Here is a 21,506-nt window from a genome sequence, read left to right as displayed (position 1 = left end):
AACCTCCATCAAGCAATGGAATTAAGCACATGCATCCTATGATAATGTATGAAGTATTGAAAGAAACTTTTATGGTATAATGTTTATTCTAACCTTATTTCCAAAACCTTTCAGATTTCTTTTTAGATTTTTAAAATTTGGCAAAAAAAATCCATTTTAGGAAAATCTGATCCAGGACAAAACCAAACGTAAAGAGTTAATGATGGAGAGTATTCCAACAAAGCCTTTCTTTCAAGTTTGAAATCTTCCCTTTATGGAGGAACTAACATAAGGTGATATTCAAGGCCATAGGCTTGGGATGTCATAATTCTAAATTACAACTACAACTACAAATCTTATTTATGAAAACTTGGGTGATTTGATGTTTGTGAAGCAACATGGATCTTGAAAAAAAATAAACAGAAAAGAAAGAAATATGCAAATAGCTAATGCATCATAGACAATTGTGTGATTAAGGATATCCATATTGGCCTGAAGAGGTTACATTTTGAAAAGAGACTGAAGTTCTGTTTTTAATTAAAATGATCTTTTTGGAGGTTAAAATTGAAGCAAATGTAACCACATTTTTAAAAATTGAAATATTCAGTAAAGCATGACAATGAAGCTTTATTTATTTATGGAATATCTATCTCACCAATATTGCACACATTATGCAAAGACCTAGCTTTCTAGAAAAGGGTCTAATGATGGGAAAGCTGGAAGGAAAGAGAAGAAGAGGATGACAAGCATCAAGGTGGTGGATTTAGTTACAAAGGCAATGGAAGAGTTGAAGGGACAGATCATCATGGTGAACATCTATCTAGGAGTCGAGAACAATGTAACGACACAGAATCAATTAAATCAAGACACTAGTATGTATATCATTAGAATACACCTATGAGAATTTTTAATTCCAGTTCTGAATTCAGAAAGATAACTATTTCAGATCATCATTTCAAAGTGTTAGTATCTTGATGGCAACTTGGTGAGATGATATCCAAGTAATATCTTTTTAAAATGACAACTTAAACAAATAGATGAAAATGTATATGTTTTTTTATTTTAAAAATATGTTAGTTATGATAATAAATGGATTTCTTCATGAAAAATTCCAAGCCCATTATTTGTTCAACACCAGTAAAGTAGGATAAAGAATTTATGCATTTGTTTTATATTAGGTGCATAAAGTATTTATCATACTATATAAGAATAACCATATAGACAATATGTGGTGTAAACTATATCTGCCAAGGAATGATTATAATATGGTCCTAAAACTACATGCTTTTCTTTCAAGATCCTAAAATTTTCACATTTAGCTTATTATGCTACTCAGTATTTTAACCTGAAAATGCTACCATTTTAAGAATTTCAAACATAGTGCATATTAGCTAATATGTGTGATCTTATTCAAACAGAATATGATGTACTAGTCTATGACTATTATATAAATGTGGACAAGCTCGATTTTAACTTGTATGTATGTTTGAGTTACATTAGAAGATACATGATCCCATTGATAAATATTCCAGAGGCTTTTCATTCAATATTCAAACTTGAGATCAGTTTGAACTTTAAGAATTAGTTCATCTGGATCTGCTGGCTTGCTCTCACCAGGTTCAGCATGTTGCCCCTAATTAGAGAGATACTGCCTGATAATTCATTTTAATTTTATACTCTAGAAGCTATAGGCAACTTATATGTCCATCTCTCTTCCTGGTTAGAGGTGCTGTCACATTGTAGAGGGTTTGACTTTTCACTTGCTCCACCCCATTATTGGGATGAAACTTCAAGGATATAGATTCAGAATAGGCATTAGGAAGAACTTCTTGACAGTAAGAGCTGTCAATCAGTGGAATAGGTTACTGCATGGAGTGGTTTCTTCCCCTTCATTGAAGGTTTCAAACAAAGGCTGTATAGTCACCCAGTGGGTGGGGATGGGGGTTGGGGAGGACTTGATGATCTCTTAGTCACTTCCAGCTCTATTATTATATGGTTTAACACAGGGGCCCCCAGCCTCTAGTCCACGGACTGGCACCAGGCTGTGGCATGCCAGAAACTGGGCCTCGCAAACTAGTGAGCTTCATCTGAGGGATGTGGGCACTATGTGAAACCATGTCTTCTCTGGTACATGGAAAAACCTCTCTCCATGGAACCTAAAGGTGGGGGCCCTAAAGGTTGGGGGCCACTGAATTAACATATTGAGGGAAAGAGCTATTTTAGTTAGTCTACAAATGAATGAATTTAGAGGTGAGTGAATTCATTTAACAAGTTTAATCTGTTGCACAAACTCAGGTGTTATACAGTAAATCCTAAAATACTTATATAAGTATTTTATATACTTATAATACAAATATAAAGTGAGAGTATAAGCCAGGATGGGGCCCCTATATCATACAGGAGGGTGCCTAGGAGAGTTGAAGTGTAAGAATGGATGACTGAAGAAGGAAAGGCCAATGGTTCCTCGTTGCTTTCTTTCTGGATGTAGACTAGAATATTGTGGATTTTTTTTTCTTACTATTCCACCATAGCTTGAGAGAAATATGGTGGAGGATACTGGGTTGGCCTTTCTAGAAGAGAGAAGGGTTAACAATTTGGTATTAATACCTCTTTCTGATCTGATGGCTGGATTCTTGTTATAGGTGTAAGCTGCTATTGGCAGCTGCTTGGCTTTCAGTATTAAGGCCTGGCTCTTCCTCCATAAGATGGGGAGTGAACAGGCCAATATGGCATGTATTATCCAAGCTTGGTACTAGAATACCAATTGGCTTGTTGCACAGAGAACCTGCTGGATCTAATTTTGGGTCTGCTGCTCATCTCACTCCACAAGTTGGCATTGGAAGACATATACTATATATATATATATATATATATATATATATATATATATATATATATATATATATAAATAATACGTATTTTATAACAATGTTTTTCTCTTTCAAAATTAAACATTAGCATGTCTAAATGTATTTTTTCTCCAAACAGATATTTCTGACATAATGTCTTATATTTTTGAAGCAAATACTGCAACAGGCTGTATGAAACATATGGAGTCTGGTGGACAACTTTGTTCTGATCCACCACATTATTAAGTTCATATGGACATACTTATCTGGCAGTTTGATATTTGAATTTGGAGAGAGAGAATTCCTCTTGATTTTCTTAATTCAAAATATGTGTTCTTTCCTGAAAGAGAAGATGAAAGTGACAAGTGGTATTTCCTGGCATGACTATTTCAGCATTCAGTTTATTATCCAAACAAAAAGACATTTATACATTGTACAGCATGAGGGGAGGGGAGCATTTAAGCCTGACACTACTGCATGGATCTAACAATTACAGTTTGGCCACGCTGGTTATGGAGACCTGTGCATTAATATGAAAAAGGCGAGAATTATTGCAAGCATTGCTGCTAAAATCCATTACCAACCATTTCTTAAACTGTACCTTTTTTTTCTCATTGGCCAGAAAAATTCTCTTTCAGGTGCTTTTCTCAGTAATTGTTTTGGGGTACTGCCTGCTTCAGTTACTGCCAAAACAGGTCAATTACTGAATTTTGTCAAAAGACATGTGCATTTCACTTTGCCATTTTCAGTTCAGTTCAGGTTTGTTAATTTCATTAGCTTTAGCCTTTGCTGTTCCTGCTAATTTGATGGTGGAGCAGTTAAATGCTAAATAAGATTTGAATTGCAGAAGATGTATTTTATTGAAAGGTGATTCCTCAAGGAAAGCAATACTTTATATAGTAAATATATACCCAATTGCGTAAAAGATATGCCCAAAATGTTTTCCCTTTTCCACAATACTACTTGTGCTCTACCTGATATTTCATTCTTAGAAAACCTGTTCCAGAACTGTCATAAACTGGAATCTATTCCACATTATTTATTGTACACCTTTCTTTTTCTTTTCTTTTAAGCAAGGAGTGAAATAGATGGACCTCCCAGATGCATGCCTTTTTTCTAATTATTAGCACTGCTATATTTTTGGCAAGAAAGTTTATTTGTTCCTATTGTCTCTCTTCCAGTGTGCTCCCCTATGGAAAAAGAGAGAGAGAATAAATGTGTAAGTACCATGAAATATGTACAATACTTGAACATTCAGCTTAATATTCAAGGACATATTTTAGATTTTCCTTGATAGCTGAAATATTCAATATGAGTGGCAACTGAACTGAACTTCTCTGCAAATACTTTGGAGACTTTGATATTTAAAATGAAGCACTTCATCTGAAATCCCAGCCTGGATAAACCTGACAAATGGAAATCTGCCACAATAGTCAGAGGCCCTACTTTGGATTAAGCATGGGCATTATTTAACTTTGGTCCAATGCATATTTATTTATTTACTTTGTCAAGGAAGTTTTAATTGGATTGATGCACCAAATCTCCCAAAATATATGAAGTACCACTTCAAAATAGCCAAATCACAAAAATAAAAATTATATAAAAATAGAATTGTAATAAATTTTGGGGTAACACCCTTTTAACTAACAATCCTAGCTCCTGCATGCAAATGTTTGAAGACCCTTTAATCTTGTCCCTCCCTCACCAGTGTTAGCAATTATAAGTGTGTTGGAAAATAAGCTTCAAGCGTTCTGCTCCTTTCCACAAAATTTAAGAGTAAAACTCAATAAACATAAATACATTTGTCAGTGACAACAAACACAGAGGACATGCATTTAAAAAAGGAGTATTAAGGATGTTTAATAGTTGAATGGAGAAGATATTCATCATATCTTCACTGCTGAAATCAGTGGGACATATGCAGCTGTGTTCATTTTTAGAATGGAGAAGCAACAAAGCAAGAGTGCTGATTTTCTGACTGCTCTAGCCTTCTATAACCATTTATCCCTTGTGACCCGGAATGCATGTGATTCATGCTTCTAGGTAATCTTCAGAGGCAATTCCAAATAGTAGTAGTCTAAAGAAGCAGTAATCTGCCCATGTTATTGTTATTAGACATAACACCAAATTGCAATCCATATAAAAAGGGAAAATAATTTTCTTGTTTCTGCTATCATATTTGAGCAACACAGAGGAAAAAAAAATGAGCTCGTGATTTACTGAAATTGGTACCGTAATGCTAAATTGTTTTCAGTAGATGGAAACACAATGAAGTGCACAGATTGAACGAAGGTGGTTCAGTCTTCAGCAATAGCAGGGCCACAGAGCTGTAACTTGAAATAGGAGATCCATTCTTTTCCCATTAAAAGTTGTAATCCTAAGAACAGCTGTAATCTTTGGAGATCACATGTCGGCAATGTGGGTTAAGAATCCAAAATAGGCAGGGCAACCTCTTCTGTCATTTGCTTTCTTCAGTGACTCTCCCCACTTTTCTGTCTCCCTCTTTCCCATCCAGTTGAATGGCAAGGAAGGGACCAATCACTCTTGTCAGATGTTTGAAGGGGTCAAACTGGGGAGGGGGGGTTAAATTAAAGAAGAACTTGAAAGTGATTAGGAATTTTCCTGGCTTTAAACATGGGGGAAGTGAGGGAAGACATATAAGCTAATCAATCACTTGAATCATTGAAAACAGGCAGTTCACCTCTGTAATTTTTTAAAGCTCAACAGATGAAATGTAACTGCCCAGTGTCACTGTCAGCAAAAGCTGTTAGCTGTGCTTTGCCTGTTTTCTAATTGAGATAAAATCTTTAAGAAGTAAAGTTGCATGAGCTGAAAGATGTCATACCATACTGATAGCTTGGTTGGAATGCATGATCTTGTATTTTTAGTAACAGTCACTTGTATGCTTTTGAAGAATGACTGTACATAAAGAGAACAATTCATTGATACAAATACAGGCAGATTTGGCTGTTTTGTTTGGACATAGCTATAAAGGAACAGCAAATCAATATGTAAAGAATAATGCTCATTGTGTTTTGAGGCTGTAATAATGTAGATCAGACATGTCAAACTCGCGACATCACCTGACATCGCGCAACGTATCGGGACTGTTTTGCCATTGCTGGCAATGGGGTGGGTGTGGCTTCCACGTGACGCATCCAGCCCACAGGCCGGCAGTTTGACACCCCTGATGTAGATCATTGGGAGCATGGTCCCCATTAATAATTTCAGTGGTCCGCAATGTCATTTAATATCACTATTATAGCATATGTTATTAGTTTTGCTTTTTTGGCTAGTCAGATTTGACTGTGAATCCTAATTTGATCTTTTGCCTGATGTTGAGTTTGTCTTTTTTTTTTTTACAGTTCTTGGAATAGCTTTAAAATTAATAAGAAACAGCAAAAGATTATTAGGGGAACTATTTCTAATGTTTCAAGAGATCCTTGAAATTATTACTATTATTTACATGGAAGATGGACAATCATTATGTATCAGACATATATACATTTCCAGTAACTATGTGATTACTGTCAATGGTGGTTAGAATATTTCTCCCCCACATATATTTACTTTATCATGGTAACTGAAACAATATGAAGGCTATGATAATTTTCTATGTCTTGTCCTAGATACTGGGATATATTATTATATTGCCTTAAAAGAAACCTGATTCCATTACCAATGATGTATCTTCTGGAATAAAATTGATTTACCAATGCATAGTTGTTTTTGCCTGTTTTCAGATGAAAAAGACCTGTGCATATTACTCAAGTGCATATTGCAGGAATGACTTTCATTGCATATAATGTTTGGGGACATATGTGGGGCTTTTTTGACATTAAAGGTTGTTACAAGCTATTAAAGGCTCAGGATGCTTCACAGAAATGAGCCACATTGTATATCAATGTCTATGCTTCAGGATCTGTCAATTTTTTCCCTAGAATTTGGAAATGGGATCCAGTGGACTAAACAAATTTCTGATTAGGATAGAAACTCCCCCATACTTACCTTATGCTTTTTCTGTTTTCATTCTATAGCAGTGGTATTCACGTACAAATAATTTAAGTGTTTAATTTGGTAAGTACTCTGAAGCCCCAATACGTGAAAAGTAAATTGACCTATGTGATAGGATGCTAAAGAAATGAGTAGCCATAGGACTCTGGAAATCCATGTGGTTAATACAGAACAATCAAGAACTTGGTCCTTGTTTTTGTGGTAGGGCAGTGCAGAAAATAACATGTCATTTCAGTTATTGTTTCAAGCCAGTTTCATAATACACAATTGGAAGATGCTAATAATTTCATAAAACCTCATAACTCTTATAGAAGTACAAGGTGGCTACAATTATTTTAGTGTCACTCAGTGAAGATTATAAAATTACAAAAGTTATAAGACAATCCAAAGTTGTTAAATCATGCTTTCATTCAAGGGAGGTGGAAAAGGGTCTTTATATGTCTATAGATTGAGCTACATTGGGTTTCCACATCTGACTGGAAATCTGGTTAAGAATAACAGAAAATTTTGCGCTATCCACTGAAAATATAAATAGATTTGTTTAGATTCTGCATAACTCAATTTCTTAAATCTTTACACATAATGTCTAGGCTGGTCTGTAGATCCTATGAGGGTTGGAAATTATGGGAGTTTGAACCTTCATTTAGTAATCCAATCTATCTGGAAGATATTAGGATGGGAAAAATCTGACATAAAGTCTGAAAATACAGGAATAGATTAAGTGTCCTCCCTAAATTGTAATTCTGAATGCAGTTTTCTCTAAAAATGAGGTGTTTCTACTCTCTAGAACTCATAAGAAACAAAACTTGAATAAGCAAGGTTGTTTGTTCAATTTGTTTCAGTCGTAAACAGTTAAAAGTTTATTATATCAAAAAAGATCCCCCCCCCAAAATGATCCATTTATAAACTAGTATTAGAGTTAAAATATTTAAATAAGGAAACAGTTGTCCAGGAATTAATGATATATAAACAAAATTTATGAAATAGTGAAGTGTGATATTCAGCGTTTATATCTAGATTTGGTGGCATGGTAATAGAATGAAGTATTTTTTTTTCCAAACACACATTTTGGACATTTTATTCAGTTTGAATGTTCGAACAATGAAATTGCAGAAGATAGGCCCTCCAAGAACAAACAATTCTAAGAAGGGAAAGCTGAAAAAAATTCTCTGCAGGATGAGGCAAAGTTTCTTAAAAGAATGGCAGCTTGCCAGCCTCTTGGCAATAGCAGCACAGCCATCCGGACAGTCCAGTTCCTGGTTTAGACTGCCTGTCAAAAGAAAAGGAAAGCAATTGACAGAAATTTAGCATTATGCAGAGGAGAGAAAACTCTGAGTATGTGCAGGTCAGGAAATTGACACCAGAAATCCTAGAATTCTATTTCATCAATATAGGCACCAGGAAAAGAACTGTAAAATCCTGACTGTGTTTAGCTTTCCATCCCTCTTATACCAAAGAGAACTAAGATGCAGTCAACTTAAGTTTCTTTCTTATGATTTCTTCCTTTATGGATTTACTTCTTGTTTGTTAGCCATGGCATTCCTTTTCCAAAGTCACCTCTGTCGTTCTCTACAGATGATTCCTCAACAACTTAGTTTAATTGTGTGTATGTGCCTTCATGTCAGGGTTGAATTATGGCTGCTGCCCAGACAAGTCACTGCAGGTTTTTTTGACAAGATTTCAAAAGTGGTTTGCCATTGCCTCCTTCCTAGAGCTGAGAGAGAATGATTGGCCCAAGATCACCCAAATGGCTTCAGGCCTAGGCCATGGCAATATCAGAACTCACAGTCTCCATTTTCAGTCTGGTGCATTGATCACTACACCAAATTGGTTAAATTAGGAAATATTACATTCCAATTATAATAAAATAAAGTAATTCTCATAATAAAATATGAGAAAATAGACTGTTTCTGTTTTCATCTGTAAAATATGCTATTCAACTAGGCAAAAGTCTTTTGAAACAAATATCCTCTTTCCTATCATCAGCTAATGATTCAATTTCTTGGATAGTAAATAATCAGACAATGAATCCCTTTCTGTATTTACATAGGAAGCCAGCCTAATTCCCTATCTCCCTAATTCTCTTTGGTTCAAGATTCTGTTTCTTATCAATTCTAAACCCTCTAATGCTACAACTAAAAGATTTTTTTAAATTGAGACTTAAATTTATGGTCCACAAAATTGGGACAGCTTACCATTATGCTACTAGAATTCATTAAATGAATGGTCTGATAATAATTGCATTGTTTTTAATCGTAAATCTTTTGTAAAGAGAATTTATAATATAAACTGGAAGTAGAAGCATCCGTGGGGGAAGGGGTAACAAATATCAAGATGATAGTCATTCAAAGCCATGTTTTTGAAACATTCATTGTATAAGATTACATGGATTCCTTAAAGGATTAACTGATTTAAACAGAAATGCATAAACAGCCAAATTTCCACAAGGCTTGTCACCCATGCCCCACCCTGCTTTACAAAGACCCCTTCATCAGTTGATGATTTTGGGCGTCATTGGCATGGTTGAATAGGAGGGAATCATCAAGAGGTGGCAAAACTGGGAAAGGCTATGTAATAAGGCCTTCCTCACATGAACAGAATAGCATTTCTCAACTTTGGCAACTTGTATGTCGACCTCAATATCCAGAATTCCTCAGCCAACTAGGGAATTCTGGGAGTTGAAGTCCACACATCTTAAAGTTGCCAAAGTTGAAAAACATTGGAATAGAGGCTGGAACCAGAATTGAATATTATTCTTTTGCACATCCATATTCATGAGACTAGGTAAAGGGAGTAATTCAGGTATCTTCTCCTAGTCAACGGGTGCTTTCACGTGCAAAGAGAGAACACAGCACTCACTTTTCATACACAATGACCTAGTTCAGTTAGTAGTAGTCACAACATCGCTCTTCTCCCCTGCAGACAAGCTTAGTGGTCACTAGAGTTTGTTGTCTCCCATGCCACATATGAAAAGTAGATTTTCAGCTACTTACAAGGGGAAAAAAGAAAATAACCAACAAGTCTAGAGATAACTTATTGCTGAAAGTGACTGTTAACTAAACAAACTCCTCTCCCTAGGGTGCATTTGTGTGTGCATATCTCAGTACGAATAAATTGCTGGAAAATGATAAGCAAATACAATATTTATTTATCCAAAACTTTAACACTATATGAAAATAAGCCGCATAATTTGCTTGCATTCTGATTGTTGTTCCCAGAGTTCAAGCACAGTGTAGTTCCAAATAGGGACAGGAAATACAGACTGTTAGTGAAAGCTCAGACGTGTTCCCCTTATTCTTATTCATCTCCTCTGTTAATTTCTCATCTTTGGCTCAGATAATTAAACTTAGATAGACTGCCTGTATATTAAACTTCGTAACTCCCTAACTCTTGACAGATCTCCTCTTTCTTCCTTACTAACGAAGGCCAGAAAAAGCAGAGGTACAAAGTAAATAAGATCCTTGAGCAAGCTTAAACTGGTCACTTTTACAGGGTTTGGGAAATATCAACAATAACCTGGGAGGTGGAGAGAGGCATATGCTTGCTTCAAGAACCATTTTCATCCTCTAATTAAATTTAAAATGCCATAGAATAATAGAACAAAGGTGCCAATGAGAGGGCCTGTCAAAGAACAGAAAAGAATAGTTACTTTTGGTAACAGAACTATGTGGCAGTAGAGACTTTTTCAAATAACTTGCACCAACCCACTTAAGGCTTTTAAAACACAGATCTGCCTTTTGAAGTGGAGCTGGAAACATACTGGCAATCAGTGCAACTGGCACAGCATTGGTGCAATATGATCTGATCCTCTAGCCTACATGAGGAAGGTTGCATGAATGGCTGCAGGATATGTTGCCTGAAGTGCAAGCCCTTGGGGTCTATTTCTCTAGGTGGAGTGATTGCTGCACATCCCAAATTTTGGCAGAAGCCAGTCTTGCCTATGGTTACTATATGGGCATCTGGGACAGTGATAAGCCTTGAAGAACCATCCAATTTCTGTCATAAAAATATTTTGTGCAGAATGTGTTTTTTGTTCCAGAAATTAATAACAACTCCATTATGGGTTTGCTTTTTTATGGCTGATTATTCAGGCCAAAGCTTTCCCTGCAAAATTGCATTTATCTCATCTGGATTAAACTTCTGAAGCTAGATTTTCTGCCGTTTTCTTCTTTAGTCAAAGCAAGACAAAATTGTAAATTATGAATAACTACCTATCTGATTTTATAGTAACTGCAAATTTTCTAGGCAACTTCTAAAAAAAGTAGGAGGATGTAGTTATTTCTGAACATCTTCCTGGACTGAGCTTCTTAAATCTTGGCAGCTATATTAAAAACCTTGCTCATATTTAATAATTTTTTACTAATCTTAGATATTTTAGCTTATTAATTAATTAAAGAATGTTATCCATTAAATAATGTTTCTTCAGTAAACTGGCATTACATCTTGATACTTCAAATCTTATCCTTTAATACTTTATATAAATTCTCTTGGTCTTCTTTTGCATGTAACTGGATGCTTTGACCTTTAATCTATGAACACAGAGATATTAACAAATTCTGCCAAGAATACAATTTTAACTGTTAATCTGCTTTGAATATTTTCCAGATAGAAATGTAAAGTCACTCTTGCCCTCCTTCAGCCCTGGGCTTTTTCTTTAACTATCTCTTTCTGCATTATCTTTATCATTTATTTTGAAACAGTAATGGAATAACAAACATACTTTTATTCTGCTTATTATTGTATAAAAAGTATCAGTGGTGGCCAATAAAACCACTAGTATTAAACAAATTGATTTAACATAGCAAATTGTTATATATATAAAATATCACCAAATCGTAAGTGTATTAAAGTACAAAAAAGATACAAAAGGATTTTTTTTTATATTTCAGCATATAATAAAGCCAGTAAATGTTCATCAGTTATTTTTTCCTCACTGTGTATCTGTCCTTTTGGTTTCTACAGCATTTAAGGTAACTAACAGACAAACAGTGATGGGATTCAAATATGTGAACAACCGGTTCTCTGTGTGAATGCCACTTCTGGAAGTCCAGTCTGGGCCTGGACAACACAAAATTAGCTACCAGGGTGTGAACCAGCTGAATCCCACCACTGCAGACAAAATATAACAAAGGATGAAGGTATTTAAATCCAGTTAAGACAGCAATTAAATTCACTGTAATTCAAGAGGCCTTACCAAAAGGAAAGAGGTATCCTGAAAGAATATATTCCAGATAATTTCAAATGTTGATAATAAAGTGGAAGAACTAGAGAAGAAGAAAGTTTTACCATATGCTGAAAATAAAAGGAAGTGCGAGGGAACAGCTCTCTATGGAGAAACTTCCAAAACCTGAGGCAGGTGGCTGAGAAGGACCTCAGTCTTATGATTGGACTGCCACCTCCTGTGTTTTGCAGGAAGAGAGGACTCTAATGGTAAGTTGAAGTGAATAGGCTATTTCATGTGGGATGAAGCATCATTTCTTTTTCTTTTTTTAATTTTAATTTTTCCTTTTTCTCTTTACAAATAAACAGAATACACGGTACATTTTTTCTTTTTTCTTAACAATACTATGTCCTACATCTCTTACATTTATTTACATTACTTCTCATACTTTTTTAATCCTCAGTTCTAACCAGTTATAGTACATGTCCCATATCTCATAGAATTCTGTAGCTTCTTTGTCTTTTAGTTCTAAGGTAAGTTTGTTCACCTCAGATGGGGACTGCAGCCAAGAAATTAAAAGATGCTTGCTCCTGGGAAGGAAAGCTATGGCAAATCTAGACAGCATACTAAAAAGCAGAGACATCACCCTGCCAACAAAAGTATAGTCCAGGCCATGGTTTTCCCAGTTGCAATGTATGGCTGTGAAAGTTGGACCATAAGAAAGGCTGAGCGCCAAAGAATTGAGGCCTTTGAACTATGGTGCTGGAGAAGACTCCTGCGAGTCCCTTGGACTGCAAGGCGTTCAAACCGGTCAGTCCTAGAAGAGATCAACCCCGACTGCTCTTTACAAGGCCAGATCCTGAAGTTGAAACTCAAATACTTTGGCCACCAAATGAGAAGGAAGGACTCACTGGAGAAGGGCCTAATGCTGGGAAAGATTGAGGGCAATTGAAGAAGGGGACGACAGAGAATGAGATGGCTGGATGGAGTCACTGAAGCAGTAGGTGTGAACTTAAATGGACTCCAGAAGATGGTAGAGCACAGAAAGATCTGGAGGAATGTTGTCCATGGGGTCGCGATGGGTCGGACATGACTTCACAGTTAACAAAAACAACAACAAAAAGTTTGTTCATCTCAGCACAATCTAATATCTTACATATAATCATTGCATTTGTTGGTATGTTCTCTCTTTTCCAACATTGCACATATGCAATGCGTGCTGAAGTTATAATATGTATAATGATGTATTGGAGTCATTTCTCGATTTTTGGGTTGACTATGCCTAATAAAAATATTTCGGGTTTGAGTTCAATTTGTTGTTTTGTTATTTCCTGTAACCATCTCCTAATCTGCTCCCAATAGGTCTTTGCTTTGGGGCATTGCCACCACATATGATAAAATGTTCCTTCTTTGTTTTTACATTTCCAACATTCCGGATTCATATTTTTGTATATTTTAGCCAATCTCGCTGGTGCTAAATGCCATCTGTAGAACATTTTATATTGGTTTCTTTGTATGCAGTTGACAACGTTAATTTGTAATTTCTGTTCCATATTCTTTCCCATTCATCTAATCCTATATTTCTGCCTATGTTTTAGGCCCATGCTATCATTGGGCCCTTTACTATTTCTTCTTCCAATTCAATTTCTGATAGGAGTTTATAGGCTTTCGTTAAAAAATTTTCTCCCTTATTTGTCAATATTTTATCCAATTGTTGTGATGTCTGATTTATCCTATACTCTTCTATATCTTTATTATATTTTGATTTTATCTGCGTATATGGCCACCAATCAATAGTTATTCCCTATTCTTTTAATTCATCTCTTGATCTTAGCTTCCCTTGGTTGTCTAATAGTTTTTTATACCTTATCATCTTTGTTTTGTCTAATGTGTTTGGATGAATCATCGCCTCCATTGGTGAGATCCAAATTGGAATTTTCGTGTAGTATTTTTTTTAAATCCAAATTAATGCATCCCTTATCTGATGTCGGAAGAAATATGTGTGAGTTTTCTCATCTTTCCCCCATAGAAAAGCATGCCATCCAGCCTGTAGATCATGACCTTCAATTGTTAAGATCCTTTTATTTTCTAAATTTATTCAGTCACTGATCCAAAGCAATCCCGCTGCTTGGTAGTAGATTTCCCATTTTGGGAGCTCAAGGCCACCCCTACTTCTACTATCCTGTAACACTTTAACATTTATTCGTGCTTTTTTACCTAACCATATAAATTTATTAATCATTTTATTTAATTCATCAAAAAAAATTTCCCCAATTTTATTGGAACTGTTTGAAAGAGGTATAATAATTTTGGTAAAACATTCATTTTAATCGCCAAAATCCTTCCTAGCAATGATAATTGTAGTTTCCCCCAAATCTCTAAATCTTTTTATATTTGTAGTATCAATTTTTTATAATTATCTTCTTTTATTGAGGAACATCTTATGATGAGCCAAATTCCTAAATATTTAATCTTTTTTACAATTTGCAACTCCAAATTTTCTTCTAATCCCCTTTTTTGTTTTTCAGTTAAATTTTTAACTAATATTTTAGTCTTTTCTTTATTTATTTTTAGTCCCGCCACCATTCCATATTTTTCTATTTCATTCATTAAAATATTACCTCTTACTAATGGTTCCTCTATAAAGAACACCAGGTCGTCTGCAAATGCCTGTATCTTGTATTCTTCTGTTTTAACCTTTAATCCTTTTATTTCTTCGTTATTTCTGATTTGAGTTAGTAGCACTTCTAACGTTAGAATAAAAAGTAGAGGTGACATTGGACATCCCTGTCTTACTCCTTTGTTGATTTCTATCTTCTCTGTTATTATTACTCTAACCTTTTGTATTCTATATATTGACTTTATCATTTGTTCAAACTAGGGATGAAACATCATTTCAAAGTACATGAAGATTCAAATGGTTCAGTCTGTTGGGGCCTTTTTGTAACTGAGTGAGGCTGGGTGCTGGCTGGGGAATTATGGGAGTTGGAAGTCTGTACATCATAAAATTGCTGAGTTTGAAAAACACTGATTTAAGGCCTTTTGCAGCAACAACAATGATAAACCTTCAGGGATATGTTCTGTCAAGGCTATCATTGGATCTACATGCCTGTAGGGGCCCAATTCAAATTCCTGGAGTCATAGCTTTGTTCAGCTACTTTCCCATGGCTTTTGATCATTTATAATGTCAGTTTGGGTCCAGAAATAAATTTAAGCCAATGGCCAGTGTCAGAATTTGGAAGGAGGGAATGGAATGTGTCTCACAGAAAAAGGAACCAGTTGGGAACTTGCCCAAGTAGTCACTTCTCTAGATTCTATCTGGGATTACAACCTTTTCCAGGCTGCATTTGTGCTTTGGTTGGCACACTGGAGAGCCACATGCAAAAATATGTACAGGGAAAGAAATAACTAGGCCAAGAATGCAAATGAACTTTGGTGTTATTTAAATTGAGTACCATTATTTAAATGCAGTTTATGTGATTACTCCTTCTGTCTTTAATAATGTTTACTTTCTGTAACATATTAAACATTAAATTTATTGGCAACTTTCGGAGGGTTCTGACACCAGTTTTCTGCTAAAAATTTATCTCTTTCAAACTGCTTCTTTTCCCCAGAAGGGGAAAATACTTCTCCTCCAAAGCAGAAGTATAAAAAATCCAGCTTGCTAGTGTGCAGTACTGTGGAACATATGGTTTAAAAGTATACAAGAAGGGTCGGGGTATGTTTTCAGGAAGAATTTATTTTTAAATGATTCCATATGACCTTAAGGAAGAAAAGCCCATGTTTCAGAATACAAGGATTTGCCCTTTTATTTGTTTGTCTAGTTGGTTAAATCTGTTTAAATTCTTTTATAGCATCCTGTGGAGTAGAAAAGTAGGAAGTAGGGCACTTAGTAAAGGAGTTTTTGACTGTTTTGAAAGAAACATATAGAGACCAGTGGTGAACACAGCTAAAAGTCTGTGATGAAATGGTCTTGCTTTTGCTCTGCCTGTAACTCTTCATGGTAGCTGGAGTTTGACCATATGGCTAGCATTCACCCCTGCAAGTTAGTGGAAATGTCTTATGACAAGAAGGAAACCTGTTTTTTTTTTTCTCTCTTCATCATGTCATAAATATTTGTCATGGTGGAGAGTGAGATGGGATCCTCAGCAATACTTGTCTCAAGTAGAAGTCCACAGACCTATTCCTTTCTTCCTTTAGCTTTGTGGCAAGGCTTTTATGAATGCAACAAATTTTCCACCCCCACCAAACATACTTTTTGTTCAGCTTTGTTGCTGATTTTATTTGACAGTTGTGTTTGGATTTAGCTTTCATTTTTGAGTGAAGGGGAGAAACATTATACAGTGCAGGTACAGAACAATAAAAGCCACCGTTAAAATTTTAGGAATTAATAGCTTCAGAACAGTATTTGACATTACAATGAACAGTTACACAGTATTTTCTCTCCTTAAAGGAATACTCTGATTTGAGTAGTGAAACAAAGGCATTCAACTGCTCCATCCAGCTCATATTTCATTTTCTAGAGGATATGCTAGAGGATAGAGTAAAATTTGAGATTATTAAGCTGTTTTATTCCTCATTGGGCTATCTTTTTAAAGATATTTTTCCATTGGTTTTTTTGGGGGGGGGTGAATGGTGGGAAATTATTCTATAAATCTCAAGTTTCCCTAGTTTATGTGTGTGGATAACTCCCTTTTTGATTCATTTTAGCTAGAATTCTGTTGGTACCCACCACTGAGTTTGTTATTAGAAGGAGTGGAGGGTGACAAAGAACTGAAAACCAAATTTGAAAATGACAACTCTGGAGGGAGCTTTCTTTTGTCACCTTGTGGTAACAATTAGAATACCTCCTCATATTACAACATCCCAATTTCACTTCAATTCCTATCACTGGCTTTTTTATGTATAGAGAAAACAGAGAAATAGTTTGGAATGAGTTACTTACTATCCTAATATGGACCAGATTTTCTTATATAGAGGTTTATTTATTTATTTATTTATTTATGAGATTTATATACCGCTTTAAGTGCAAGCACTCTCTAAGCCAGTGGTTCTTAACCTTTCTAATGCCGTGACCCCATAATACAGTTCCCCATGTTGTGGTGACCCCCAAGTGGGTGTGGCCACCAATAAGAGGGAGTAGGACAGCTGGGGAAAAGGGAAAAAAATGGCGGACAGCGTGGTTTGGCGACCCCCGTGAAATGGTCGTTTGACCCCAAATGGGGTCCCGACCCACAGGTTGAGAACCACTGCTCTAAGCGGTGTACACCAGTAAGCAATGTATATATATATTTACATTGCCCCCAACAATCTGGCTCCTCATTTTACCTACCCTGGAAGGGTGGAAGGCTGAGTCAACCTTGAGCCGGTGAGATTTGAACCGCTGACCTGCTGAACACAGTCAGCTAAAGTGGCCTGCAGTACTGCACTTTAACTGCTGTGCCACCTCGGCTCAAAAGGTTGCTGCTTTCGAGACTCATGTAATGATTTTTGCCTTTTAGCTTGTGAATAGCTAGTGGACTGCTGACCATTTGGGTGAAAAATACTAGACAATATGACTGATGGACTGATTCAGTGAGATTCAGCTTCTTTGTTTCTCTGGTTTATATCTCTTTATTTAGAGGAGAATTCTTCACACCCCAGTGGATCACATTCATTGTTACTCCCTCCTGGCTGCTATTCTTGTTGAATATTGCTCTTATCTTCTACATTTTCAGAAATGGAGAATCTGTTATTGTGTGTGTATTCACAGAATAGCTTAGTAATAATTTCAATGGTTCCTGGTAAAGGAAAATGATCCTTTGAGACAAGCTTAAGCATTAACGACTTCATGCTCATGTCCATGAAATATAACACCTAACATAGCCCTTTTGAATATCTGCCATCTCCTGCCATGTTCTATTTGGTCTGCCTAATTCTGGTTAATGGGTCATGTTTTTGGCTTGTTCCTGCGCAAGGACATGGTGTGGCCTTATTTCAGACTGCAGGTGGGAGGTTCTAGTTTCAAATGCTCCTCTGTAGAAAAACTGATCGTAAACAAAATGTATCACAGCAAGTTTTGTTGCAGGCCTTTTCCAGCTGTTATGTTATGTGCCCTAGAGAATAAGGACAGCATTGAGTAACACAGCCATGTATTTATATCTCATATAGTTTAGGCTATTTTGTTACTCATTCTGACACTGGAGAAATGTGAAAGAACTTGTTTTGTGATCTGGAAATATTATTTTTAGAATTTTCACTCCCCAAATTATTTGGGCAAGCTATGTATACTTAAATCAGTTCTAACTGTATAGAATCTAATGGAGTGAGCTATTTTAGCTACAAATTTCCAGGTTTAAGTAACTTGTGGATCCCTGTCATAATCTGCACTATAAAACCAATGGAAACAGATGAACATTTCTTCACACCATATGATTATTTCTCTTTTCCCTTAAGCTTCCATAAGATTGTGATTTTTTTTTAGGTTTAGTAAAGATTTTACTAAAAATTTAAAAGGTAATTTATTGCAGATTTTTGCTATTTACTTTACTTTAAAGAAAAGGATTATGCAAGATTGGAAAGGAAGAAGCAAGAAATGTAGCACAGTCTGCAGAAAATGTTTCAGCAGCATACGCTATCAACTCAAAGCATCATATCTTAGTCCCAGAGTGATTCTGGAATGTTTGAATCAATTACATTTGTACCTTTGTACCATAGGCTGTGCTGAACAACCTACATAATTAAATGTTCCTTACATAACTTTAAATCACTGATTCATTGTACATCCTTGCAACAATGTTGGAAAAAGTAGACTAGTTTAAAATGAGTGATAAGGCATTCATTTAAAGGAAATAGACTGTAGATTTGTAGATTCTTGGAGGAAATGCTTGGACTTGAATTCAATTCAGAATAGAGCTGGAGGGGATCTTGGAGATATTCTAGTCCAACCCCCTGCTCAAGCAGGAGACCCTATACAATTTCAGACCATATGCCATTTCAGATAACAACTGTCCAGTCTCTTCTTAAAAACTTCCTGTGATGAAGCACCCACAACTTCTGAAGGCAAGCTGTTCCACTGGTTAATTGTTCTCCCTGTTAGGAAGTTTCTCCCTAATTCCAGGTTGCTTCTCTCCTTGATTAGTTTTCATCCATTGTTTTTTGTCCTGGGTGGCTAAAATATTGAAATATTCACTTAAAATATTTAAAAACATGAAATAAAACCTGGACTAAAAACAACCCTGATAATAAAAACTGTGAAGGGGCTTCACAGACCCCTTAACTCTAGGCTCGGGGACAGAGTCAGGTCTTAAGGGCCTTCCAGAACCACAGGAAGGTGAGTGTCATATATATGTTTGTTATATTTGCTTCTAAAACTTTTTATAACATTTTTGTTTTATTATATATATTTATTATATTTTATTTATATGCCTCTTTTATATAGTCCTAGGATGAAGGATTTTCCGAAAATAATTTTAATAAATCAGGTAATACATTAAGAAAACCAAGATCATGGCATCCGGCCCTCTCAATTCCTGGCAAATAGATGGGGAAGAAATGGAGGTAGTGACAGATTTTATCTTCCTGGGTTCCAATATCACCACAGATGGGGCCTGCAGCCAAGAAATTAAAAGACACTTGCTCCTGGGGAGGAAAGCTATGGCAAATCTAGACAGCATACCAAAAAGCAGAGACATCATCCTGCCAACAAAAGTATGTATAGTAAAGGCCATGGTTTTCCCAGTGCAATGTATGGCTGTGAAAGTTGGACCATAAGAAAGGCTGAGTGCAAAAGAATTGAGGCCTTTGAACTATGCTGCTGGAGAAGACTCCTGCAAGTCCTCTGGACTGCAAGGCGATCAAACCGGTCAGTCCTAGAGGAGATCAACCCTGACTGCTCTTTAGAAGGCCAGATCCTGAAGTTGAAACTCAACTACTTTGGCCACCTAATGAGAAGAAAAGACTCACTGGAGAAGAGCCTAATGCTGGGAAAAATTGAGGGCAATAGAAGAAGGGGACAACAGAGAATAAGGTGGCTGGATGGAGTCACTGAAGCAGTAGGCGGGAGCTTAAATGGACTCCAGAAGATGGTAGAGCACAGAAAGGCCTGGAGGAACATTGTTCATGGGGTTGTGATGGGTCAGACACAACTTCGCAATTAACAACAACAACAAATCAGGTAATGGAGAATCTCAGAATAAGATCTAATTAACTGACATCTGAGATGAGAACTAGATGATCTACACTGTTTGGCACTGCACAATCTATCAAGAGCCATATGAAGCAAAGCAATCAAACATCCAGCATTCCTCTTTTTCTCACAAAACAGACATTGTTTGTAGGAAGACCATCAGAAAATATAGAGGCACTGGCCCATTCCCTGGGACTGACATTTAAACACTAAATGTTTATTAAATTGTATTTCGCTGTTTACAATTACCTACTTCCCACCCCCAATGCATTTGTTATTATTTCCTTAAAAAATGGGGATGTTGCGTATGTTGGGTCTAAAGAAATGAAACTCCCAATATTTTCTTTGGTAATAAAACAATGGCATCCTTTGAATAAACATCCAGAAATACACATTTTAGCCTAAGAGCTCCCCCCTTCTCCCCTTGGATGTCTTTTTTTTCCTTCTTGCATTATTTGGCATTCACAGCTGAGTTTCTTAGCAGGCTTTTAGGGAGAAAAAGAAAGAGAGAGAGAGAGAGAGAGAGAGAGAGAGAGAGAGGGCTAAGAAATTGTTTACCATATTTTCACATGTTTGCGAAGGCAGAGTTCTTGTGCTCTCTGAAAGGCCTTCTGTTTTCTGATGCCATTGAAAGTTTACCGTCTTTGCAGACAAAAGGAAGAGAGCCTGTTGCTAGTGGATGAGTAATGGGCATGGCCTCAGCACAATAGCCGCCTATCCAGTTCTAAATTTACATGGTGTTCTGAGGCTTCCCTCCTTTTCTAAAGCAACCATTGTCTGGCCTCCCAGAGACGAGCCTCTCTCTGCCTGAGTGGGGAAGCAGCCAAAAGACCGGGTGGAGAGAGAAGGGAGTCTCTCTGACAACAACAGTTATTCACTGTCTTCCCTTCCTCTTCTCACAAATACTTTGAAAATGCTTCATCCTGGGCACAGAACTAGATACCAGTAAATTCTGGCCATCTGTAGGATACAGTGGGAAGAAAGAAAGAAAGAAAGAAAGAAAGAAAGAAAGAAAGAAAGAAAGAAAGAAAGAAAGAAAGAAATTCCCTAAAGTGTGGGATGCTCTCTCTCTCTCTCTCTTCTCTCTCTCTCTCTCTCTCTCTCTCTCTCTCTCTCTCTCTCTCTCTCTCTCTCTCTCTCTCTGTGTGTGTGTGTGTGTGTGTGTGTGTGTTCGTGTGTGTTTTAGTGTATACTCTATCTTTGCTGCTGATTGAGGCTATGGGGAGGAAAACAAACCAGATATTTAGTACTTTGAGCAATAGACGAGAATTCAGAAGAACAAAGTCTTGGTTTCTTTTGTAATTTTACTGTAATTCTACTGCAGTGAGTGGGCTTA

General features: G+C 36.3%; 1 long non-coding RNA gene across 1 annotated transcript in view; it reads right to left on the bottom strand.

Moving 5' to 3' along the window:
• Window positions 1-20,836, bottom strand: part of LOC120314540 — a 153,917-nt gene extending 133,081 nt beyond the window's left edge. Inside the window, exons 1-2 of the long non-coding RNA XR_005558475.1 lie at window positions 20,729-20,836; window positions 3,091-3,168 (exon numbers count right to left, since the gene is read on the bottom strand). This is a non-coding gene — a long non-coding RNA (uncharacterized LOC120314540). The remainder of the gene's footprint in view (window positions 1-3,090; window positions 3,169-20,728) is intronic.
• Window positions 20,837-21,506: the final 670 nt, after the last annotated feature.

This window comes from Crotalus tigris, unplaced genomic scaffold, assembly GCF_016545835.1.
Source record: "Crotalus tigris isolate CLP2741 ecotype Arizona unplaced genomic scaffold, ASM1654583v1 scf7180000018941.1685476, whole genome shotgun sequence".
Taxonomy (NCBI): Eukaryota; Metazoa; Chordata; class Lepidosauria; order Squamata; family Viperidae; genus Crotalus; species Crotalus tigris.
The sequence above is the reverse complement of the archived record's forward strand: the minus strand, read 5'-3'. Positions and strand labels throughout refer to the sequence as shown.